The sequence below is a fragment of the Tenrec ecaudatus genome, chromosome 15 (genome assembly GCF_050624435.1).
Source record: "Tenrec ecaudatus isolate mTenEca1 chromosome 15, mTenEca1.hap1, whole genome shotgun sequence".
In the NCBI taxonomy this organism is placed as follows: Eukaryota; Metazoa; Chordata; class Mammalia; order Afrosoricida; family Tenrecidae; genus Tenrec; species Tenrec ecaudatus.
Window position 1 is genome coordinate 89,926,902 of NC_134544.1, and position 26,922 is coordinate 89,953,823.

The window sequence follows — 26,922 nt, forward strand, 5'->3', positions numbered from 1 at the left end:
TCAGTCATTTCTTCCCTGGATCCACATTGTACTTTTAAGCTTCTGGCCTCACCTTGGCTCTTGGGATCACCCATCTCCCTACCCCTTGCCATTCCTTGACTGTAGGCTGCAGTCTTTCCCAAAGGCTTTTAAATTGGACATCAGTAAGCAGAAGAGCTTAAAAGAGTAGCACGTAAGGATTCGCCTGGCTTGTTTTCTTGTTTAGGATATCTCTGTCTTGGCCAACGTGCATCTCAATGTCCTATTGGTGTCTCTCTGTCACTTGTTGTCCACCTCCACAAGAAGTTTCTGTAATTACCATAGTGTTGCACTTAAATGTGCTACCCAACCATAGGCATTTCTTCACACATAATAGATATTGTAAAGAATACAAAGGATGCAAGCAGATTGGAGAAGGTTAAACATGATGAAAAGCTAAGCATCAGTTGGAGTGGCATGTAAGAGCATTATTCAACTTGATCACATTCGCCAAATATGTCAAGGGTTATAGTCTTTGGGGTAGTACTGGCTGGTAGAGAACATTCTTCACAAAATATTCCTTTTACAGTTAGATTTCTGGTGAAGGAAGATGTTTACCTTCAATGAAGCTTGAGAATTATGAGGCCTTAAATACTTGTACCTTGGAGGGAAGGGAGTGTAGAAAGGGAGAACCGATCTGGGGGATCTACATGTAACCTCCTATCTGGGGGATGAGCAACAGGAAGGTGGGTGAGGGGAGACTCCGGGCAGTGTAAGATAAGATAAAATAATAATTTATAAATTATTAAGGGTTCATGAGGGAGGGGGAGTGGTGAGGGAGGGAGAGGGGTTAAAATGAAAATGAGCTGATTCCTGGAACCCAAGTGGAAGGCAAATTTTTAGAATGATGAGGGCAACGAATGTATAAGGGTGCTTTCCTCAATTGATGTATGTATGGATTATGATAAGAGTCTTATGAGCCCCGATAAAATGATTTATTAAAAAAATACTTGCACTTTATTCTGAAAATGAATATTGTATACATATAGGATGTGGATCCAAAGTTGATAATTATATTTGAGAAATTGGTAAAATTGCTCTGTAAATGTAGAGTGGGCTCTGTTTTTAATGCAAGCACCCTCAGATAAGGGCATGGTTTTGATTCCAAGGGTTTGGGGTGGTCACTATTTAGCTCAAGAAGTATAGGCCAAGAACTTGACATGTTTCTCAAAATTGTCTGCTCATCAACAAAGATTTGGCACTGAGAAATGCAGTCCAGTCTATGGAGTTAGAAGTCTGTTACTACTGTCTTGCACATTGAAGCCTCACAAGAAAGATTTCAACTTCTGACTGGGTTGTGAACCAGATCCATTCACCTGACTCCAAGCAGGGTGAGCAACCCTGGGGCTCCTGGGGGTGGGACCAGGGTGGAGGAGCTTGAGGGGAAGTAGGGATCCATGCTTCCTGGGGTCTGACCCCAGGAGAGCGCCAGTGTACAGGGGCCCATGCTGTCCTGTCCATCATGGTCCAATGTCTCATCTCATCTCCCTGAATGATAGAATTCACTGGGTAAGTAATCAATTTGCAAAAGGCCTAGTGGTTACAGATTGGGCTTCTACCTGCAGGGTCAGCAGTTCAGAATTACAAGTAACACCTGGGGGAAAGACAGGGTTTCTACTCTTGTAAAGGGCTACAGTTTCAGAAACTCACCAGGGGCAGGTCCACCTCCTAAAGGGTTGCTGTAGCAGGAACCCGCTTGATGGCAGTGAGTTGGGTTTTAGGTTTGGGTTGCTGATGACAGTGACAACAGAGTGTCTGTTTGCTGTGTCCCCGCTTTGATTAGGTCTCCATTGAATCCTTTCTGATAATTATCCAAAGATGTAGATCATCTTCCCCCAGGGGAGAATGCCTTTGAAGTAGATTGCCTGCACTCCTTTCCAGCCAGCTCCTCTCTATGGGCCTGCCTAGGTCAACTGTCAAACTGCATTAGGTTACCACAAATAATGCTACATTAAAACATCATTTATCTTTGGATTCAAAAGTGCACTCACTATGGGGATATATACTTCTTACTTCATTCCAAAATCTGCACATAAATTTCAATCTATTTTTTTAAAACGTTTTATTAGGGGCTCATACAACTCTTATCACAGTCCATGCATACATCAGTGGTGTAAAGCACAGCTGTACAATCTTTGCCCTCATCGTTTTCACAACATTTTCTCTCCACTTAAGCCCTTTGCATCAGGTCCCCTATTTTTCCCCTCCCTCCCGCTCCCCCCTCTCACATGAGCCCTTGATAATTTATAAATTATTGTTTTGTCATATCTTGCCCTGCCCGACATCTCCCTTCACCCCTTTTTCTGTTGTCCGTCCCCCAGGAAGGAGGTCACATATTGATCCTTGTAATCGGTTCCCTATTTCCAACCCCTCTCCCTCTACCCTCCCAGTATCACCACTCACTCCCCTGACCCTGAAGGTTTCATCCGCCCTGGATTCCCTGTGCTTCCAACTCCTGTCTGCACCAGTGTACATCCTCTGCTCTATCCCTACTTGCAAAGTAGAATTCAGATCATGATACTTGGGGTTGGGGTTGAGGGGGGAAAGAAGCATTTAGGAACTTGAGGAAAGCTGTATATAAAAAAAATTCAATGTAATAGATGATATATAAGTGTTTATATGGAACCCTTGTTTTGACATGTGTTAAGGGTTGGACTGCTAATCTCCAGGTTAGAGGTACATACCTATTAACTGCTTGTCATGTCTTTATAGTCTTTGAAACTCTGTCGAGCAGTTCTCCTGTGTCCCATCAACAGCTTATACATCTAACTCTACTTGATGGGGAGTTTTACAGTGTTTCTAAAGTGATTTTACAATGTATAGTTCCTCTAGAAAATAGTGTTCACTTTATACTAGCTTTTTTATATAGCCCTTTCAAAATGTTTCCAGCTGCTTTAATTAACATAACCATCTTCAAGGTTCATTGATTTATCATTCTCCTTGAGAATCACACAGTAAGGAATTGATAGTTACGTGTGCTGTGAGGTAGGGATCCTGCTTTTTGTTTCTTTTTGACAGCTTATTTGACTTTGTCCAATGTATGTTTGATTGTCCAATCTCTATTTATTATAAAGCCATCTTTACTCACATGTCTGAAGATTATGAGTTTTAGATTTTATTGCTCATGATAAAATCATTTTTCCATCACTCAATAAGGGCACAGTTAACAGTATTGAGGACTTTGTGCAATAAGAGGAAGGGAATTGTTATAGCTTTTGGACCTACAGATTATGTGTTATTCACATTGTATTCTCCCATCAGCTTGCAGATTGTGTATCACCAGCAGCGGCGTACAGGAAGGAGGAAGAAGTTCCTGATTTTGGTATTATTATTTCTGGGATGTCCTCATATGAGATTGAAATTTGTGAACATCTTTATTGCTGATCCAGATAAGACAAACATAGAGTATCCCAGTTGCTGGCAGTGTTCTAAGGACCGAAGAAAATGACCAAGGCCCAGGTGATTCTGATGTGTTTTATCCTTTTCTATATTTCATACTGGGGTTTTGGAAACCTGCATAATACAGATCCAGTTCATTGGAAAAGTGGAAATTTGAAATTGTAGACGTTAGAGATAAACTTGAACTTTGATTTCAGCATTGGGCTTGAGATTAGGAATAGATAGATCATAGGATTAAAACTAAACTATTGACATTGAACATAATGCGTCTCTGAAGAGATCACGTTATCATCTAAATCATTATTCTATGGCCAAACTATGGCAGTCATTCAAATTATAGGCTATGCCTAGTTTTTAAGGGGAAATAAGATCATTTCTTTAGAAGTGTCTGTATTCCATGGGATTTTTGTTTGACTAAGTTTCTTTAATGCTTCTTTCTGAAGGTGATGTGTTACATAATCTCCCAAAGAGCCGCATTTTCATTAATGAATCTAAAATTGAAAACCCAAATTTTTAACCTCAGCCAATAGTTGTTCAAAAATGATTGACATCTTCTCCCCTCCTCTAACTATAGATGCAGGAGAGAGAATCAACCATCAACGTCAGGTCGGATTCATATGAGGCAGAGCTTAAGCATACCTGTACTCTCCATACTTTTCCAGTGATGGCACCATTGTTCCATTGTTCCCACAGTCCTCTCCTACTGTGCTCATTAACTTTTTGGAGTGGCCCTGTGCAAATGTACAGTCCAGAGCCACAGGTACAAGTTTTATTAAGTAACAGCATATAATTTGGTATCAGAATGAATAGGCTGCACATTGGGATTCATATTAAAGAGCCATATAGAAAATTTTGCTCTTCTTCAGGGCAGGCTTGTTCTTTCGGTCCCTCAGACATTTTACCCACGGAGGCAGGCTCATTTCATAGTTCCATCTGTCTAGCCTTCTCTCATCTCCTTGGGGGATATCCTCCTCTTGATCTTGCCTGCCTGCCCCACTATCTTGGCTGAAAAGTCCTTTCTGGACCTGTAACCATTGACTCTGTCACTGTGTCCCTTCTGCCGTGGTCATTATCTCCATCAGTCTAGCTCTTGAACCATGAATATTAACGTTCATTTTGCAGAACCAGCAGTAGATGAGTGAGTGCCTATGAGATAGAGGTTCACGGTGTTCCATGATTTACTTTGTAGCATCTCACAAAGCTAAATATTCATCAAGTAAACAAATACCTCATCAAGATGTGGATTCTGGTGAGTTCCTAATCTGTATAGAGGTCAGGGATCAATCTGTACGGTTCTCCTCATTCATGTGTTTGCAAAGGCTGATGAACCAGATCATCAGGGCAGACCACAGTCCACTGCCTCACAAAGTGAAGTTGTTGAATCTGGTCAGATAATAAGTTGCAGGGGATGAGGAACCCAAATGGGAAAGTCATACCGCAAGCTGTTGACTCATGGAGTAGGGGAAGTTCTCAAGTCAGGTCACACAGTGGGTTCACAGGTGTTCAAGGAAATGGCTCATGCATTTCTTGAAATTGGCAAATCCCTAATCCATGGGATCAATGTGAACTATGTGGCTTCAGGGTCTAACAAAGCCAAATCAACAAACCAATGTCTCACTGTCTCTTCTCATACCATGCGTGCAGGCAGTTCTCTCTCTCTCCCTCTTGATATGATGGCTTCTTGGGTCAACCTAGCACCTTCCCTGCCTAGGCAAGGTTAGGAGGGCTCCAGAGGTCCACCCAACAAAACTACGAAGACCCCTTGGAGAGCATGTGGTGGAAGATGGCAGTTGCAAGAGGACCTTGCAATTAAAGTTAAGGCAATCTGGTCTGAAAGTGGCTGCGAAGAATTTGTCCTAAGGTTGTCATGAGGAGCTTGTCCTAAGGTGACATTTAAGAGCTTAGAAAGTTGTACTGCATCCAGGAAGGGAGATATTGCCTATGAACATTTTGATCTTGGTTCTCAGTTATATCTTTTTGTTCCTGAACCCGAGTTTTACCTTGTTCATTAATAGACCACTTTAATCTGTTGAGTTTTGTGTGACCGTAGCAACAGATTATCAATGAGACATAGAGTGCTGTGGGAGGAATGACTTGATTAAGAGTTAACAAAAATGTGGAGAGTTGAGGTATGTTTGACCTCCCCCATCTGAACTCTTCCTGATAATTGTTGACACTGATACTGCTAGAAGTCCTAATTCCATTTGATAATAAACAGGTGTTTATCTACTTTGTGCAAGTATAAATCTTGGCTATTTCTAGCTCATTCAGATAGTTTCACTGGACCTCAAAGTTCTAATGTTATGAGTGGGTGCATTATTATAGAGCACGGGAGTCCGCTATACTCGAACAGTGATTCTCAGGAACGACATTGCAATTGTGGCAAATATTAAAGACAGACCAGTGTGGCACGGGGCTCCTCAACCTATGTCAGGACTGAGAAAGTGAATGTATTTTCCAATGGGTATATGTACTGGAGTTTACAGATCTTTCCATAGGCGTGCACGTCATGCAGTTAGCGTATACATAGTCAGTGGGTACTATCATCAGCGGGTAACATAATAAGCAGGATGGTGAGTCACCCTGTTGACCTAGTGCTAGTTGATTTCAATCCCACCCTGAGCCCTCCCCAGGTATTTGTGACATTTATGGTGGCTTAGCTATGGAACCTGATTTCTCTGATCTACAAATAACCTTCAGGCACAGTGAAGTAGCCAGGCACGGAAACTGTTCATCTACTATGGTAATTCCTTTAACACTGCTCCTTAATGGAGAGCTATATGAATGTGTATTTGAAAACATTTCTTAGAACAGTGGGGACCTTTCTGGAAATAGGGCTCGTGTTCTGTCCTCATAATTGCGAATGTAGAAATAAGGTCAAATACTTTTTACCAAGTCCTCAGTTTTCCACACATTATGGAATGCACTGTCACAATAGTTTTTCTTACTGTTTTGCTTTCTTTACTGTAAGATATATTTTAAAAATCTTCAAGTATAAAATACGCCATTAAATCGACTCCTCTTTCTACAGGAATCACTGACATTCAACGATGTGGCTGTAAAGTTCACCTGGGAGGAATGGCAGCTCCTGAACCCTGCTCAGAAGACCCTATATCAGGATGTGATGTTGGAGAACTATCACAACCTGGTTTCCATCGGTGAGGAGAATTCTCAAGTCATTGGCCTCGTCATTGGCGTTTCCTGTCTTATGTGTTAAAATTTTTGCAGTGTCTGTGGTGTTCTCAAAGAGGTAGATTCTCATTGCATCCTCTGGTCTTAAGTTAGTGGGTTGGGTCTTCTGCCCTTGAGAGAACACTTTGTTCCTTTGAACATTATTTTCCTAGAAATACAACATTCTGCAGGCTTTACAAACTTTAGGTTAATTTTGGTGTGTCTAAGATTGTGTAATTTCTCATGAACAGGTTATCTAGTTGTCACCCCAGAATCTTTCTCTCAATTGTAACAAGGAGAACTGTGGTCGGTATTAGAAACAAGCTATAGTGGAATTTTATCAGGTGTATAGTCAAAATACCTTAAGGGTAATAGGCTGGGGGTATTGATTCAACGGGCAGAAGGCCTCACATCCATGATAGATGTTGGAAAATGCATAAAAGTCTGTGCTTCTTTGAATGTGAGCACTCACTTTTCCTAGCAGTTGAGAAAAGTACCCCTGTAGCTCTAAATGAGATTAAATTTCCATTTATTTGATTTATACTATTGTATGTTTGCTTCCATAATTTTCTTTCTTTAAGATTCTCAAAACTTTCCCTCTCTTATATGCGTCTCTCTTATTTTGAATATCCATCTTGCAAGCCTCTCTCCAAACAGATGGAGCACCATCTTGGATGTTCAACTCGAACCATAAATGGGCCTCCTTTGTGCTTTCTTAGCTCCCCACCTTGGAGTTTCTCTAAAGATTTTGGTGTCCATTTTCTCATTTGTTCTCCTGGTTCTTTAAAGTTTTCTTCATTCTGGTGAAATAAGTTCTTTCTATTTTCTTTTAGAGACGGTCAAATTGCCTTGTCTGTTGGAATTCTTTAACAGACATGTTTCTCCATAGTTTGCTCCTTTTGGTGAAACACATTTATGACTTCGGTTATTTTCAGGTATCTAAAGTCACCTTCCTAGCAAGAAAATTGTTATCAGCTTAGCATATAATTTTGCACTGCACCTTCAATTTTTTTCTACCTGTAAGATTTTGTTTTGTTTTTCTTAGAAAAGTACAAACACTTTAATTCTAAGTGACCTGCTCTGCTTAGGACCCACCCAAGAGACTTTCAAAGTGAAATCCAATTGTTCACACTTCATCTAGTATCACACAGGCCGCTTTCCAATGTGTGCACACGCGCATACACATGGGAGGAAGGAGGGGACGGGTTGGGAGTGCAGGCACAATGGACTTTGACCACAGGATGCAAAACGCTTCAGAAACCAGACCTGTCAGACAGCTAAGTACAAAACTGCCTAAAATAGCAGGGCTACTTTTCCCAGACGGGCTGCATACAACCTGACGAAGATGACTTGGATTTGTTTCCCTTCAGTCAGTTTGGAGCTGTGGCCGAAGATGCTGCCTCTGGAAAGCTGAGTGCGCTGCTGAGGCAGACCCGGAGTCTGCCTGGGACTGGGAAGCACAGGCTCACTGGGGGCCACTGCAGGTTCCTCACCGCCACTGTCAGAAAGCTCCTGTCTGGCTCTTCCAACAGCTTCCTGGAGAGGATTTCAGGATGGCTTCCGTGCTCCTCTGTCAGTGCAGTTCTGCAGCAGTCCCAACAGCTGTCTTCGTTGTACTGAATCAGGAACTTCTGGCACGTTCTAATTGTTCCTGTGGCAGGAGGGAGATGAGCGCAGGACTGAGGGTTGGGGGTCCAGGGGCCGGGCCGGATTGGCTCACCTGTGCTTGAATCGCACCATGGCCGCCTGCGTCATGTAAGATTTTTTTTTAAGTTGCCTGTTCCTCCAATAACTTTGTAAGTGGAAAGGGCATTTTTAACATCCTGTATTCTTGGATTTTTCCTTAAGCGTATGTCTGCTTTATATTCTTTACTATGCAGTGTGCCTTCTTTAGGCCCACCCCTTCTTAACAGGTCCTCAACCCAAAAGATGACCTTTGCTGCTTCTAAAGAACATTTTTGCAGGACATTCCAACAGAATATTTTACTGTAATTCAAACAATGCATAGAATAATCAATATCATTCTCTTTTCTTTTTTGTCTTTGAAGTATCCTTTTGATTTCTAAATGTATGATTTCTTTTGTGTCATCCCAGAACTCATCTGGTCTCAGTCATTAGTCTTCAGTCATCAGTCTTTTATTACTCCAGTTTATTCTTTACATAGTCTCTCAGCTCTGTGATCTAGGTATTTTGGTTAGCTTCTACTTTGATTTGAGCAATTGATGGTCTGTTCCACAGTTAACCCCTGGACATGTTTTGACTAATGAGGTTCTCCACCATTTCTTTCTAGGGATGTGGTTGATTTGATTTTCATGTGTTCCATTCAGAAATATCCATATGTATAGTTTCCATTTCTGTTGTTTAATAAGAAATTTGGTATGAATTCATCATTCATCTCACATTTTTATTGCTAAACTTGCATATCCTTTCTGTCATGGAGGTCACATTTTCCACCTACTGGCAACTTCCCCAAATGTTACGTTCATCAGTGTACATGATTGTATGATTGATCAATATCAGGCTATAAAAGTCATGTAAAATTTTCAATATATATGTTTAATCTTTTTTGGGGGAGCTCTTACAGATATAACATTTCATAGTTCAATCACTGTACAATTGCTACCACAGTTTCAAAACATTTTCCTCTTGACTTCCTTTCTATCTGCTCTCCTTTATCCCTTCCCTTCCCCACCCTCAATTTCTTTATTGTGGAAAAGAGAACCTGGATGAAAGCAGCCTTATCTCTTTACTCCTGACTTCAGGGCTTGGAAGACCAGTACTAGTGTTAGAAGAAAACCTCCACAAGTCCCAAGGATAAAGCTAGAGCTGAAATGCACAATTTCCAGATAGAATTTTCTCCACAACTGCCCTCCAGTAAGATGTTAGTATACAGCTTCTACAGGTGCCTCACTTCTTGCTACTCAGCTAAAAGATGCCTAGCTTAAAAAGCAATCAGGTTCCCTTTGATGCTATCACTCAAGGAGTCAAGTATCCCTTTGTCTCTTAAATGCCCTCTGGATGGGTCCTATGGGAGGGTTGTATAATTGAAGGGCAGAAATAAAAAGGCTTTATATTCTTTCACCAATTTATACAGTCTCAGGGCTTGCAATCTCCCTCCCCCACCCCTCCGCTCCTTCCCCAGCACACACACACACACACACACAGACACCTACCTACCTAACAAGGTAGGTAGGACTTTTACCCTGGGGGGTCCCTGAAATAATTGGGTGAGCAACTGAAAACCAGTTGTGAGGGCAGGTGAATTGAAGTACTCTCTCCTCAGTGGGGAGAACAAGAACAACATGTCTGCTCTTGTAGTTAAAATTGCTGGCAGATAGTAATAAGCCATGTGCTTGTATGAGGTATCATTAAGGTAATACTATAATGAGAGGATATTGTGAGGATAATTTTTAATTAGGAGAATGTGACTTGGATTCTTCTCCAATTTACAAATGTGAATTCCTCCCTCCACCCAAATGCCTGGCCTTGCAATCTTCTTTAATTCTGAGAATAAGCAATTAGGCTGTGTCCTCTCTTCTAGGTCCTCAGTTTCCCACAGCCTAATACTTACCATGAAGTGTTCTAAAAGAATGCAGGATATTCCCACGTTCACACTATTCCGTTCTGTTGTGTCCGTGCCTTCTGAAGGCTTGCATGGCTCGCTACTATATAAACTCACTGTTAAATGACCTCGCTGTCTCATTCCGGGATTGGAGATGAGGCCACTCTTCCCTGTTTTGCTGTCTGCTTTATCTTCCTTAATTGCACACACTATTCCTAAGGGCCCATTTGAGTGTGGGGCTGGATTCCCCACGGTTTACGTTTGCTTAAACAGTTGGTGTACCAATCTAAATAGCACTTATAACTGGTCTTACTTGCAGGCATATGAATATTAATCTTCCACTGACACAGTTATTCTTTAGCGAAGATATTACCATGTACTGTTTGATGATGGATACGATGCCAGGCTTCTTTCATTTGTCATTCTTAGCCTTATAAACCACGTGATTATGTAATTATAAGTAGACAATACCAGTCTATTTAAGTTTAATAATCATACACAATCGATTTTTAAACATTCCATTTTGTTTTGAAAACTTGCAGATTTTTGTTGATAATACTTCATATATTCCATCTCCACATTCTTAGAATATGTGTGCAGCTATTTTTTCTCATTTTCAGTCAAGTTTTCCTCCATTCACGTCATTACTGTTGACTTTACTTTGAGGATTTAGTACTTCGTCAGTGTTATTTCCTTGTCATTAAACCTAAGGGGTTCATGTTCCAGAAGTAGATCCCCAGGTCTTCCTCCCAGTCCTTGTTTCTGCAGATTCCACTAAGACCTGTCTACCATGGCTGATCCTGCTTCTATTATTTGAAATACTGGGTGGCATTGCTTTTGGCATCACAGTAACATGCAAGCCACCGCAGGACAACACTGAAAGATGAGTGGTGTAAACTAGAATATAGGCTCTATAAACATAAAGCATATGTTTCTGTACCACAATACCTTTCATATATACTTCTAAAAATGCTTTTCCCCCAAGTAGAACATTCTGCAATTTTCACATTTCCAACTTTATGTAGTACTCAGTTGTCTTTCAGTAAAGCTTGATGAATAGAATACATGTAACCCCTACCGGCTGGAATTAGCAAGCCTTATCCGACCTGTGGTCTATTGTTCTCAATGTCTTCCTTCTATTACATTTGTTGTTCATTTTCATATACCTCTTTAAGCAAATGCCAAATCTGTGTTCACTCATCCTTTCATATCCAACCAGAGTTCTACAATAACTATTTTTACCATTTGGATTATTTACACGCTTGTATTTCTTCCAATGAGCAATAAACATCAAGCATAGTGTTTTATTTATATTCATATAAGAGGGTTGTCACTAAAGATCTACTTCGTATCGATGCATATTTTAAGGAGTCCATTGTAAGTCAAGATTTTGAAAAGAATCAATGTTCTGTTCTTTTATAGAAATCCAGAAAGATGCCGACCATTTGCTTGAACACATGCAATGTGAAAGATACATGGACAGAATGGAACAATAGTATACATTTAATACATTGGAAAGTACTGTTTATCAGCACAGAAATTATTTTCTTCCAAAGGAAACGTATGAGTTGTTTGGATTACATGGAAAAATAGTAAAATCAGATTTAATCATTCTGAAATTAAATCAGAACAGAAGCAACAAAACACAGAAGTCAGTTGTGCTCAAGGAAGATGAGGACAATTTCCTCCACACTGAGCAAGAGCAATTTTGTACTGAAATGAAATTCTCTGAGTGTGAACAATCCAGGATCTCGAAGTCACAGCATCAGGAATCTGATCAAATTGAGAAACCGCACACTGGTGATAAATGTGGGACGACCTTCATTGAGGAGTCTTTGCTCTATGAATGCCAGCTCATTCATATACTAGATAAGACCTGTCAGTGTGGGCAAAAATACAATAATGTGTTCCAACTCAATGAACATTATCAAAAATCTCACGAAGGACAAAAGCTTTATAAATGCTTGGATTGTGGCAAAACTTATCACAGTAAGTCATACCTCAAGGGATGTTGTGAAACTCATGTGGCAGGGATGCCCTACGTATGCAGTGAATGTGGGAAGGACTTCACCATGAAGAGTGATCTCACTGTTCATCAGCAAACTCATACTGAAGAAAAACCCCATGTATGTGGTGAATGTGGCAAAGGCTTCATTCAGAAAATACAACTCAAAACTCATCTACTAACTCATACTGGAGATAAACCCAATATATATAATGAATGTGGCAAAACCTTTATCAGGAAGAATGCTCTCACTGTTCATCAGCAAACTCATACTGGAGAGAAACCCCATGTATGTCGTGAATATGGAAAAGCCTCTACCAGGAAGTCTTTTCTCACCGTTCATCAGAGAGCTCATACTAGAGAGAAACCCCATATATGTGGTGAATGTGGCAAAGGCTTCACTCATAAAGTAAATCTGAAAACTCATCCACGAAATCATACTGGAGAGAAACCCCGTGCATGTGATGAATGTGGCAAAGCCTTTTTTTGGAAAACTGCTCTCACTGTTCATCAGCAAAGTCATAGTGGGGAGAAACCCGATGTATGTGGTGAATGTGGAAAAGCCTTTATTCGGAAAACTGATCTCACTTATCTTCAGCAAACTCATACTGGAGAGAAACCCCATATATGTGATAAATGTGGCAAAGGCTTTACCAGGAAGACTTCACTCACTGTTCATCAACAAACTCATACTGGAGAGAAACCCCATGTATGTGGTGAATGTGGAAAAGCCTTTATTGGAAAGACTGCTCTCGCTTATCATCTACGAACTCATACTGGAGAGAAACCCATGTATGTGATGAATGTGGAAAAGGTTTTCTCAGGAAGTACATGCTCCCTGTTCATCAGGAAACTCACCAGAGAGAAACCCCATGTATGTGGTGAATGTGGCAAAGTTTTTATCAGGAAGAAGGACCTCAGTGTTCATCAGGGAATTCTTCCTGGAGAGAAACCTCATGTACGTTAGTGAATCTGGCAAAAGCTTCATTCGGAAAGGAGGTCTCAAAATTCATCTATGAGTTTACACAGGAGCTAATCCCTATGTATGTGGTGAATGTGGAAAAACGCCTTTATCTGGTACAGTGAGCTAACTGAGCATCAGCAAACTCATACTCCAGAGAAACCCCATGTATGTGGTGAACGTGGAAAAGCCTTTTTCAGGAAGAATGAGCTCATTGTTCATCACAAACTCTCCTGGAGAGAGAGAAATCCCATATATGTAGTGAATGTTGCAAAGGCTTCATTCAGAAAGCACATCTCAAAACTCATCTATGAATTCATACCGGAGGAAAACCTTTCATGTGATGAATGCAGTAAAGCTTTCAGCCAGAAGTGGTGTCTTAAGCACATCAGAGATTTCACAAAGGAGAGAATCCCTTTGCATGAATTAAATGTGGAAAATCTTATTTCCTAATTTTCATTAGTTCAATGATGGATTCACTTGCCACTATTCTCAATCCATTTTCTGTCCCTACTATATTTCCGGTTGTTGTCTACAAAGTGATAGTACACAATTCTAGGCTGAGACTATGAAGCAACGTCCTAGACAGCCTGCCTTCACAAAGGCTGGTTAAGTACACGTTGAATGTGTCCTACCAGCACAGTTGTACTCAGAGGGATCAGTGAAGGGAGTTTTGTTGGTCACTTAGTTCATTAAATACTTTCATCTCAAGTCTGACAACTGGGAACTTGAGACCAACATATTAATAGGCTGATCCAGATAGGCAGAAATAAGGAAGCAGAACCAAAGTTACAAGAGGATAAGACTACAAGAAGCATTCTGGAGACTACATTGATCCCCTGTGGTGTATCCAAGTGTCACATCACCTTGGCTTCAAGATCTCATGGGATATTTGTGAAACTGGGTATCGACAACATGAAAAGTTGACTCTTCCATCACTTTGGACTTCACATGGCTTCTTTGAAACCAGAAATACACAGTTCTTTTTTTTTTTTAACGTTTTATTAGGGGCTCATACAACTCTTAACACAGTCCATACATATACATACATCAATTGTATAAAGCACATCCATACATTCCCTGCCCCAATCATTCTCAAAGCATTTGCTCTCCACTTAAGCCCTTTGCATTAGGTCCTCTTTTTTTCCCCCTCCCTCCCCGCTCCCCCCCACTCATGTGCCCTTGGTAATTTATACATCGTTGTTTTATCATATCTTGCTCTATCCGGAGTCTCCCTTACCCCCCTTCTCTGCCGTCCCTCTCCCAGGGAGGAGGTCACATGTGGATCCTTGTCATCAGTTCCCCCTTTCCAACCCACTCACCCTACACTCTCCCAGCATCGCCCCTCACACCCTTGGTCCTGAAGGTATCATCCACCCTGGATTCCCTGTGCCTCTAGCCCTCATATGTACCAGTGTACAACCTCTGCCCTATCCAGCCCTGCAAGGTAGAATTCAGATCATGGTAGTTGTGGGGAGGAAGCATCCAGTATCTGGGGGAAAGCTGTGTTCTTCATCGGTACTACCTCGCACCCTGACTGACCCATCTCCTCTCCTAAACTCCTCTATGAGGTGATCTCCAGTGGCCGACACTTGGGCCTTGGGTCTCCACTCTGCACTTCCCCCTTCATTCAATATGGTATATATATATATATATATATATATGCATATACATATATATATACACACACATACATATATTCTTTTTTTTTTTTTGCATGATGCCTTATACCTGGTCCCTTGGGCACCTCGTGATCGCACTGGCTGGTGTGCTTCTTCCATGTGGGCTTTTTTGCTCTGAGCTAGATGGCTGCTTGTTCACCTTCAAGCCTTTAGGACCCCAGACACTATCTCTTTTGATAGCCGGGAACCATCAGCTTTCTTCGCCACATTTGCTTATGCACGGAAATGAACAATCTCTTCCACCAAAACCACACCCACTGTGAGTGCATCTTTTCTGACTCATAGTAATCCTATCAGACTGGTTAGGACTGCTCGCTAGGCTTTCTCTGCCTATAATTATTTACAGGAATAGACAAGTTCATCTTACTCAGGAGGACCCCTTGTCTGGTTTGAATCCCTGGCCTTGTGGTGAGCAACCACATCTGATCCCACAGCACCACCATAGCCCTGTCTCTCCACCAACAGGCCCATAGTACAAGGTTTCTTAACTGTCACTTTTAGAAGCCAAGTCATGATATTTTCAATATTATTATATAGATATGAACTCGACTATGAATAAGGAAGGCCATAGAAAAAATGAGATGGCCTTTGACTTATGGTGTTGTAAAAGAATGATGAAAGTACTGTGGGGCAGACTGGTAATAAGATAAATAGGTCTGTTTTGAAGGGAGTACAGCCAGTTAGTGCTTTAGAATCAAGGATGGTGAGACCTTGTTTCATGGAAAGTTATCATTCCTGTCACTTCAAAAAGATATCAACCATGATAAAGTAGGACATCAATGAAGACCAAGGCCCTTGATGAGATAGATTGACACAATGGCTGTTTCAATGAGCTCAAAATATCCATTGCAATTATGATGCTGAGAGAGGCATTGAGAATAGGAACTGACTCTGTGGCACTTAACATAATAAAAAAGAAATCAAAATACACAACATTCTTCCCAGGTTAAATAACAGTGCTTGGGAAATCGTATGTGTTTTATGCAGGAAAACACACCTAACAAAGGGAAATATGTAACAGAATTCACTGTCTTTATCATTGCTCTTACGTTGAAGTTCACTGTGTCTTGGGTAATTTTTGGTAGCACATGTCTACATATTTATAGAGCTTTAAGCATCCAAAGTTACATGGGCGCAGGATGGTTGTTAGAGACTCGTAAAGAAGTTTAACGTGAAAGAGAAGAACTGTCTGAATAGGATTTTCTTTTCTGAAATACTGATGGCAGAAAGTTAGCAGGTCTTTAACCAGGGGAGTCACTGGATGGTTCTGAACTGCCAACCTTTTGGCTCAAAGTTGAGCATTTAATCATTGTGCCACATACTTTTTTGGTCCAGGTTCTCCTGAGCATAACTTACATGCATCAACTTAATATTCTGAAGATGAACATTCCTGTTCATATTGTCCAGTGTTAAGACACCATATAGATTTCTTCAACATCAGTGCTACTGCTATTTTTTGCTCCTTGAGTATTCATTGTCGCATACGTAGAGTATGCTGTCCTATATATTGTGTGTTTTCTGTAGCAACCCTGGACAGTATCTGTAGTGTCAGAAACAGCTGCCACAATTGGGATAACTAAGAGTGACTCTAAGAAAGGTCAAATACCCTACCAGAAATATCAAAAGAATTGATGCACTTGGGTTATGGTGTTAGAGAATAATATTAACTGTATTGTGGGCTGCCTGAAGGACAAACAGGTCTGTCTTGGAATAAGCACATCTGGCTTCTTGGAAGCATTCAGGTCAGACGTTATCTCCTTCATTTGAACATGTCGGTAGGAGCACCACAACCCGGAGAATGGTCTTATGCTTGGTAAATTAGAGTCGGTGAAAAAGACAGTCTTTCCAGGAGCTGGATTGTCACAAAGTCTGCTATGGTGAGTCCAAACGGAGGAATCACTGTGAGCACAGTGCACTTCCGGGCAGTATTTATTCCTGTTGTACCTGGGATCTCTGCGAGTTGAAGCCAACTCAATAACAATTCAACATATTCAGTATTATTTAGATCATTCTAAGTTAAATTTATTACATAAACCTACACTTGTGAGTGTTCACTGGAATGAAAACACTGAACATCCATCTGATCGCTTGGAGAAAATTTGGAGCTCACTTGAGAAATTTTTCCTGCATTAATATTTTTATACTCACATTAGTGACATAGTGGTTATGTGTTGGGCTGAGATCTGCATACCAGTGCCCACTCCAAACAAGATAGACAGGGCTTTCTTCTCCGATAAGCAGTTAGAATCTCAGAAACCCACATGGGCATCACTATAAATTATCAACAACTCAATGGCAGTCAGTTTGGGTTTTTTTAAAATAATATTTCTAACTGACAAAAAAACAGGACTAGTTATTTCCCTGAATTGTCAACAGATTGAACCGATAACTATTACTTTGAAGTCTGCCTTTCAATAAATGGTCAAATCGACAAAGCCCATTCCAATGAGAAGAAGGCAAGTTCAGATACATGATGGTTCCCTAGAGTCTGTGCTTGGTGGTCCATAGAGAGGTGCTGACAAGGTGGGGAAACTACAGCTTTTGAGAGGAAAACATCGCTGACTTATCTCTTTCACGTCTCCTAAAACCATGACTTGATGTACTAAGTTTTGTGTTTGGGTTCACACCGAATTCCCATCTCTGTGTGTCTGGCACAGTAATACAGGGCTGTGTCCTCAGGATGCACGGAGCTCAGTTTTAAATAAGTTTTGCCCTTGGAGGTGTCCCTGGTGATGCTGACTAGGGATTGGAGAGCTGGATTATACTTTGTGCCCCCATCAGTATCTATTACACCAAACCTCTCCAGTCCCATTCCTGGAGCCTGGCAGATCCAGTGCACAGCATAGCTGGTTAAAGAGAATCCAGAGACAGCACAGGTGAGAGACAGGGTCTGTGAGGGCTTCACCAGTCCAGAGCCTGACTCTTGTAGCTGCACCTGGGCCAGGACACCTGGGGATGAAGAGAAACAGAGTCCTGGGCTGCGATGCTGCCACCCTAGACTTCATGTAGGAGTGCCTGAAGCACTTACCTCCCGGAGTCACCACCAGAAAAGGAAGCCCACACACAATTCGTGTTCTTGTGGATAAGACTCGTCACACCCAGAAAATGCTCTCCGGGTGAAAAGGAATAGGACTTTCAGTACATGCGCGCTGCTGTTTCACGGGGCTGGTATTTGCATGTGGGAGGTGCACTTGTATGTAAAGGTGGACAGGGCCGAATGGAGCCCAGAGCTCTGGCACTCAGATGAGAAACGCGATGCTGGTGGAGTCCTTGGGAGAACACAGTCCTATGAGGTCTTCACTCTACCAACCATATGCACATCTGTGCAGATTTCAAGTTCAGTGTAACTTTATGTGCATTCCCGTCGAAAGTACCCAAATGATCTATTGAAATTAAAGACCATCTCTATCCTCATGTTTGGAATCAAGACTGGGGTCACCTGAATCTTTCATCCATCTGAACACACAGGGAAACAAGTGTATGTCATCCCAAATTCTTCTTTCCCCTGTTTTATTTCACAGTATTTGGAAAGAAGTAAAAGGTACTTCAATGTTATATTCTCTATTTAGAGTTGGAATGAAAAGGTTTCCTAACATCAGGGTCATTTGTGAGGCTAAAAGAAACCACAAAAATAAAAAGAAATTCCATTTTCTTCCATGAATTAGTACCGGGTGGGTGTTGGGCTCAGTGTATTCAGAGAGCGCCCTGCTGACAGCATCCCATCACTTACAGGAGAGGTGTTCCCTGGCCTCACACTGTCCTCCAACTTCTGTGGGTCCCACAGCAACATTTTTTCTGGCCCTAAGCTTTCACGCTATTGGTCAGGAGTGTTACCTGGCACTGTCTCCGCAGGTTTCCTGCCCTGGGCCGTAGAGTTACCATAGTGGTCAGCACAGCAGTTCTAGCCGACCCGGCACTGCAGTCCCTCATCCATGCTCCTGCCCTCACTTCTTTCTTCTCTTGGCCCAAAGCTGGTGGCTCTTAACATCCCTGCAGGTCCGCTTTCTCCCTGAGGTTAGTTTTATGTGTGGACTCACACTGAGCCTCCCTCACTGTGAACAGCTTTGGAGGTAGAGAGTGCTACAACTTGCAGACAATCTGAATTCGGTACAGCGGAAGGAAGTATGATCTATAGACATAGATATTTATACAGATACGATATTGAGATGCATTCCACAATAAAATACTGATTAAGAGAGAGATTTGCCTGAAAGACAAGGGAGGTACGGAGCAGAGTTTAGCTTTCAGTCTTTCCACAGGAAGAGAAAGGCCCTTAAAGCAGGCTTCTATTGAAATAATTGAAGCAAGAAAGTAATAAAGTTATTTATTCCATGTTAAGGAGGAAATTGTCAAGTCAGAATTCTTTTTTATGGGTTTCTGTGATGTGTGTGATAGGAAATTTTACAGTTTTGGCAATTGTTGAGCATAATGACAATCTAATGCCACTTAGTTATGCATGAGAAGAATGTTGAAAATATTATTTGATTGCCTGTACATGTACCATGAGAAAAAATAAGTTAAAAATGAAAGATAACTTTTTCCTTCATAATCAGAAACTGATGGAAAGTCTTACGGGAACAACACTTCAAAAAACTAGTGAAAATATTGAACTATAGAAGATTGTTATATAAGCCAGAAATATGAAATTAAAACTTGTTAGTAATGGAATAGTATTTAATATTTTAGTTATTTTCTTAGTTTTCCTCTAAAACCATTTTATTTGGTGCTAATAATCTTATCAAGTCGTAGTTCAAGTGCATCAAACAGTATTGTATAATTGTTACCAAAATCAGTTTCAAAACACTCTCTTCCTTCTTGAACTCCTTGGCATCAGTTCCCTTTTATCCACGCCACCCCCTACTACAGGCCCCAGAATCCCTTATTGTCTTAGCTATGTCTATATGTTCATAAATTCCATGTTTCATCTAATGTAAAACAGAAAAACAAAGCAAAAATTCAATAATGTTAACCCCAATGCCAATATACATCTGAGATAAACCCCAGTAAGAATCGGAAATTGAGGAAGCAGGCAGTTCAAGTGCAGTCTGCTGTCCTTCCCCAGAGTCCATAACAGACCCAGGTGTGCTTAGGTCTTAGGACCAAATGTGTCAGTCTGGCTCCTGGAATGTGATGACCTTGCTCTCTGACTGCCTTTCCCAAGGCTTCTGGATCCAAATACACTCTTTATGAGCTGGCGTCCTACAGCATACCTCCTCTACCTTCTTCTGAACACATGCTAGCATTCCCCAACCTGACTGTTATTCACATTACACGGAATATACAAAACAACAACAACAAAACCATCTCACTGCCTTCCAGGAGATTCCACCTCCTAGCACAACCCTACTTCTCTATCTTTGCTGGTGAGGAGGGAACACTGTTGTTCAACTGCAGCACTGGCTGCTGAGTGAAACCACTGGCTGTGGGGACTGGAGCCCACTCCTGATGATGAGCTGCTTCGGTCTCTTCTCTGTGTGAGCAAACAACTGTTGTATCCAATGCCTGTGTGTAAGCTGTGCTTTTGCTGGTGACCTCAGGCATTGGTTTAACAGAAATACACTGTTAAGTCGTCCTTACACTACAAAAGAAGGGAAAAATACAGATGGAAGGAAGAATAAGGTTATTTTCACTAAGCTACCTTGTAAATTGAAGCACAGACAAAAATATATTTAAAAGGAAAACCATTAACATGTTAATAAAGATATTATAAATAATACCATCAGTGATGCGACAGAAAAAGATGGCATCATTAATCTAAAACACAATGTAGGCGATTCTATGGAGACCAAGGTAATGGGGAAAAAAGATCAATTCCTGACAATCGTATTAAATATGATTCAACCAAATACAGAAAACAAACTAATGGACATAAGCAACCAAAATAAGATTCAAATTGGAAACACAACATAACTCACTGGCACCAAGTGAATTCTGAATCATAGTGACTGTCTAGAGCAGAGTAGATCTGCTCCTTAGAGTTTTACGCACCGTAAAACTTTTTTTTAATTGAGAAATTGGCAATTTTTTTTATTAAGTAGATAACATTATATCAATGTTAGATTTCTTATTTAATTTGCAATATTATTTTATTAAAATGAATTTTGAGATTATTCAAAATGAAAATGCTTTAAAACATTTGTTCCACAGCTACTATGTTTTAAAATGTTATTTCTTTCAAACAAAAACCCTTTTATTAGGACCTAATCCAGACATCTTCCCATCTATAGTTAAATCATATGAAGCAGTGTTGTACAATCAGAAAACATGTTCTTCCTTCTTGAACTCCTTTCTGTTACCTCCCCCACCTCTCTTGCTGAAGCTCCCATTACCCTTATTCTAGTTATTGACTCTGTAGAGTCACCCACCCTGTGCTTCATAAACTAAGAAACATATAAAATATATGAGAATCAAAAACGCTACCAACAATGACAAACATAGCAGAAATAAACCCCTAAATGTTTAAAAATAAACCCATAAAATGTTAAAACCCAGATTCAGCACAAAGTATATCAAAGGGGAGATCGAGTGAATGACAAGTTGCTAATCATCCAAGTCAGATGTGTCATTTTGATTTCCTACAGTCATCTCTCCAATACTCTCTGATCACCACCTTCTTCCATCCCTCAGTTACGGTGAGAGGGAATCACAGGAGGTGTATTCCCTGTGGAGATCCTGCACATGGATTTTGAACTTCCACTGTCCTCCGTGGCCTTCTGCATGCCAGAATCTCACAATTAAGCTCTGATATTATTTCCTCCTCTGGATTTGGATTACAATTATTATTTGGACTATAATTTACAATCTTGTGAATCTTTTTTTGAGCCTCATCTGTCTCCCATGGAGTGGCTGGTGATTCTGAACTGCTGACCTAGCACTTAGCATCCCAATGTGAAATCCACTATGCCATCAGGGATAGTGGTGTTGTAAATAACCTTTATTTGCATATGTATTTACTACTTATTTATTACACATTGTTTTTCTAATTGAAAAGCATGTAGCTGTAACTTAATTAGGAATGTTATATGTATTGAATTTTAAATGTTAAATAATTTTAACATTTTTAAAATTTAAAAATGGTATAATATGTGATTATATTAGGTAATTACACTTAGCTGACCAAAATTAATCTCAATATTCTGTACCTCACGCCATCAAAGATGTTGTTGGGTGTTTCTGAGTCACTTTTACTCATAATGTCTCACAGGAAATACGTAAACTTCCAAGTCCTGAACCATCCTCACTTGCTCTTAAGTTTGAGACCATGTTTGCAGCCATTGTGTCTGTGCTTCTAACTGAGCGTTTTCCTCTGTTTTGCGGACACTCTACCAAACAGGATGTACTTTCTCTAGAAACCAGTTCCCCTTATCACAGGTTCAAAATACGTGAGAAGTCACGTTATTCTCAGTTCTAAAAACATTCTGCGATATGAGCCTGCAATGTCCTCCTCTTGTGATACATTTTCTATCTTTTGGAAATTAAAGTTTTCTTTCCAACATGTGTTCCCTTCCTTGGGACTTCAATGAGTAATCTTACAAAGGAGTCCTCGAACCAGACAGCTCATTCCTGTTCAGCTGTTCCCCTCTGGGCCTGGAACACTTGTTTCTGCATCAAGGGACACAGTGGGGAGAAAGCATCACGAAGGATATGTCACATGTTTAACCCCCAAAGTCACCTCAATTATTTTCTCAGACTTAGAGATTTTTAGTCAGTTAATACCCACAGTGCACAGGGAGCATGTCAGAGAGACCTCCAGAGTCCTAACCAGGGGCTGTAATAGATCAGTGAGCTCAGAGCAATTGAAATCGTGCTCTGCACTCATGAATGTGTACATGCCTGTATTTCATTGTCTACAGATTTTGAGTAACAGAGAGGATGAGAACGACCATGGTAATCTGTTTGCCGAGAAGAAAAATGGGTCATCCAGGAAGAGTATGAAGTTTCAGAGTCACTTTAATATTTTTTCCTCCATTCAAGCCTGCAGTGAGGAGAAACTCTGGGGGTGGGGTGGGAGGAGGAAAACTGTCCCTGGAGATGCTAAGATGTAAGAGAGGAAGCCCTAATTTCAACAGGAAATCTTCCCTGTCATTCACATGTGCCTGTCTAGGGCTGGGTGTGTGTGTCCTGTGGGACCTGTGAGCCCCCCGCTGCCCAATGTCTCCCCTGCAGGGGAGGTTTGTGTCTGGGCTCACACTGACTTCCCCTCACTGTGATCCTTGCACAGTAATACACAGCTGTGTCCTCAGCAGACACGGAGCTCAGCTGCAGAGAAAACTGATTCTTCGATGTGTCTCTGGTGATAGAGAGTTGGCTTTGGAAGGACGGGTTATAATCTGTATCACCATCGTAATCTCTGTATCCCATCCACTGAGGTCTGGCAGATCCAGTTCCAATCATAACCAATGCTGGTGATGGAGAAACCAGAGACAGTACAGGTGAGGGACAGTTTCTCGGAGGGTTCCACCAATCCTGGACCCGACTCCTGAAGCTGCACCAGGGGCAGGATGCCTATAAATAAAGATAATTGGAATCCGTCCGTCACTTGCAGTCACAACCATCCCCATAGACTCCACACTGATCTCTGAGACCCTCACCTTGGGGAACTGTCATCAGGCACAGGAGAACACACAGCAATGGCATCTTTAGACCACAGCTGTGCTTTCCCAAGGGACCCACAGGCCTGTCCAAAGAGAACTGATAGCCTTCAGTGCCCAAGGCTGGGATTTCAACCTAGTGTCTGAAGAAGGATTTGCATAGGAAGGAACCCTGTGTTTATCAATAGAGGCTTTTTTGTTTCTTCTAAGTCCATTGTAGGGTAATTCTTTTGAACTCATTTGTGTGTTAGTCTGTAATAAGAGATCATTTTTCCTAAGAGGTGTGTGTGAATGGTCAAAGGGAAACCCAGCATTTCTGAGCCCAGTATTCTCTCCCTCCAGCCTTCATTGCTCCTGCCCTGACTGAGGCTCCCGTATGTCCTGTGTGTCGAGGACTGGACAGTACAGAGTTCCTTGAAACCATCAGGTCCACCCCAGAGTATCATCATTGGCCCACACTCTCCAAAACCCATTCCTTATTTAGACCCTGATGCTGTGAGGTAGCTAGAGGCAGAACTGAGGGCTGGCCCTCTACATGCCAAAGCCTCCCGCTGCCCTTACAGGAAGTTGGAAGCTGCTTAAGGCTAGAGGGCATGCTCACATTCAGGACTTTGGGAGAGGAAGCCGGTACACCTGGGTGGGACGCCATCTAGGCCAGGTGGGCTTAATTCAGCCAATGGGGTTAACCAGTATCATCGACCACGCCTCCCTTGAAAAAGCCAAAAACGTTGAGATCATGGCTCTCTCCCAGCGGCTACTACACGGTTCAGAGCAGCCTGGTTGTGGTCCGGTGCAGCAGCTGTGCCGTGTTATCTTGCTCCTGCTCTCGCTCTCTCTTTAGTTCAATTTACTCTAACACCTGAAAACGGTTTCTATCCTTTATAAAAATAAAATTCACTTTGATCACAAACCAGGCTTCGGTGTGAATTCTTTCTGGTGCAAACCCAAGGACTGAGGTATTTCTAACTCAAGGGATCTAAAAATGCCTCTTAATCAACCTCCTCAAAGTCCTTGGTAGTTTTTCTATGTGGGAATATATGTTTTAGAAGAATTAATGCCAGACATATTCCAAGGAGTTGGGGATTAATGATGCCTCAAATATTCAACTCTTCCAGGAAGCCATTCAGGGCTATTTTCCACCCTCTTCTCCCTTGATTATATCCTCTCATGTTTCTGGGCTCTGAAAATTATCGCAACGTCCAACAGAAACCCATGACCGTGGTTGAAATGGTTTACGTGCTGGTGGGTGCCCTTCAGTCCAAATTCTTAAGGTCAGGAAGCGGCATGCCAGATGCTGGCACCAGAGGTTGCCCTCCACTTCTGTCTCTGTATTTTATGACCTGCCGAGTCTGGCAGGATGTCTCTAGTAGATTTTGGCCACCTACTACTGTTAATCAGCCAGGGATTTCCCCACCTTGGGCCACGATCATCAGAAACCCACGGATCTTACAAGCAACGCACACACTATATCCCAGTGCAAGATGCCTAAGGAAAAGCTCAGTGTCAGTACAGTGATTCATGTCTCATAGTGTCTCGGTGTCAGTACAGTGATTCATGTGTCAGAGTGTCTCAGTGTCAGTACAGTGATTCATGTGTCAGAGTGTCTCAGTGTCAGTACAGTGATTGATGTGTCATAGTGTCTCGGTGTCAGTACAGTGATTCATGTGTCATAGTGTCTCGGTGTCAGTACAGTGATTCATGTGTCATAGTGTCTCGGTGTCAGTACAGTGATTCATGTGTCATAGTGTCTCGGTGTCAGTACAGTGATTCATGTGGCAGAGTGTCTCGGTGTCAGTACAGTGATTCATGTGGCAGAGTGTCTCGGTGTCAGTACAGTGATTCATGTGTCATAATGTCTCAGGGAAGAAGTTGCCACCTAGAAAAGGTGGGCACTATTTCAAGGGTCATGAATCTGAGTAAAGAGATTATTCAGAGCAGGAAGTGGGAAACACTTGTTTAGTAGATAGGGCAAAGTAAGAATAAGATCCATAAACGATATTTCAGATCTTGAACCAAAATACACCAGCCTCAGACCCAAAAAGCACCCTGGGTTAAATGAGGTCCATTCAGATTCTCAAAATGTAGGAATGAGTGCAGACTGTTCTAAATGTCCCTTGCCCAGGGGACTCTGGCTCACCTGAAATGGGAGCATTTCCAACCAAAGTGTGCCTCTCTATTTGTCCTTTACGTGTGACCCCTTGATAACTGCTCAGGGATCTCAACCTTGAATTTATCACCAAAATTCATAGATCATCTCATTTGGAATATATATGTATAACATCATATATATAATGTTATTGACCAGGAACTCAGTAGCACTATCCCTAAATATATATATATTTTTAATTTTAACTCCCATCTAGATTGTTTTCTCATTTATATACACCATCAGAAGGATTTTTCTCCATTCTCACAGTTGACACCACTAAGTTACAGAATGATTGTTTGTATATCTGAACTAATATGTATTTTAACAACGCAGAAATCCAAGTACAAGGTGGTGGTCACTTGGATTTTTTGAACCAGATTTTGCTAAGGAGAATAAACAAAAGTTTTGCAAAAAAATACTCATGAGGTTCACCAAAATCTAAGATTTCAAGCAAATGACATGATAATATTTTTCATTGGGAGTGCATTAGATTCATTCAGCTTGCACACACAGACTGGCATGGCTTTACTTGAACTAGGTCATTCTAGCACACGCAGCTCATGACATCTGTTGCTGGTGGTTGGCGGGACAATTTAAGGTTCACACTGTAATGGAGCTGCACACTAGTCCAGGTCACCTCCATCTCTGAATGTGGATGCCATGATTGTACAGTAAACAGGTATAAAACTTTGCAGATTAAAATTACAACTTTTTATTTTTGTTTTGTTGTCTGATTTTATAGCTAGGAAATAACATGGAGGAGAAGGTTTCATCCCAGAACCCATGGCGTGCCTGTTTGAAAATCTTAATGCATGGATGGTGACCCCTGTTTCAGGAAGGCACTTCCATCGGTCTGGCAAGCTGCCCTGGCTGGAGGCCTGGAATGCATCCGGGCCGAGAGGGAAGCATTTGTTCCAACACCTGGATCTCTCCTTTGGACTCAGCTCACAGCATTGTGCGTAGGTGAATGTTGAAATGGAAATAAAGTGACATTTAAATTATATTAATTATTGAATTACATTTATGTTTAAATTATAATTAAATACACCTACTTAAATTAATATGCTCCTATGAAATCTGACACGTGTCATTTGTAAACATTTGTGAGGGGGTGGGGCCAATGCAATCCACGGCACAAGGCAAACAGTAGATGAGGTTTGCTCAGTGAAAGCACCTCTCCTCACTCTACACAAGGTAGCACAATGCTCCAGGCCCTCAAATGTGTCCTCCGAAACCCATCGCCTCTTTGGTCCTGATTCCCTGTCAGTGTCTGTACTTGTTAAGGGGATTAAGATACAAGAGTTTTTGAAATACACAAGACAGCTCCGATGCCCAACTATAGCTTGAGGACACTGAGATGTGCTTGCTGGTTCATCCTGGACTG

The 26,922-nt window shown here is 41.4% G+C and overlaps 1 long non-coding RNA gene across 1 annotated transcript; it reads left to right on the forward strand.

The window, feature by feature from the left end:
• Positions 1-3,294: 3,294 nt before the first annotated feature.
• Positions 3,295-26,541, forward strand: LOC142427883 (uncharacterized). The gene is made up of 3 exons (XR_012780107.1): positions 3,295-3,477; positions 6,449-6,575; positions 26,281-26,541. It is a non-coding gene; the product is annotated as an uncharacterized LOC142427883 (long non-coding RNA).
• The last annotated feature ends 381 nt before the right edge of the window (positions 26,542-26,922 follow it).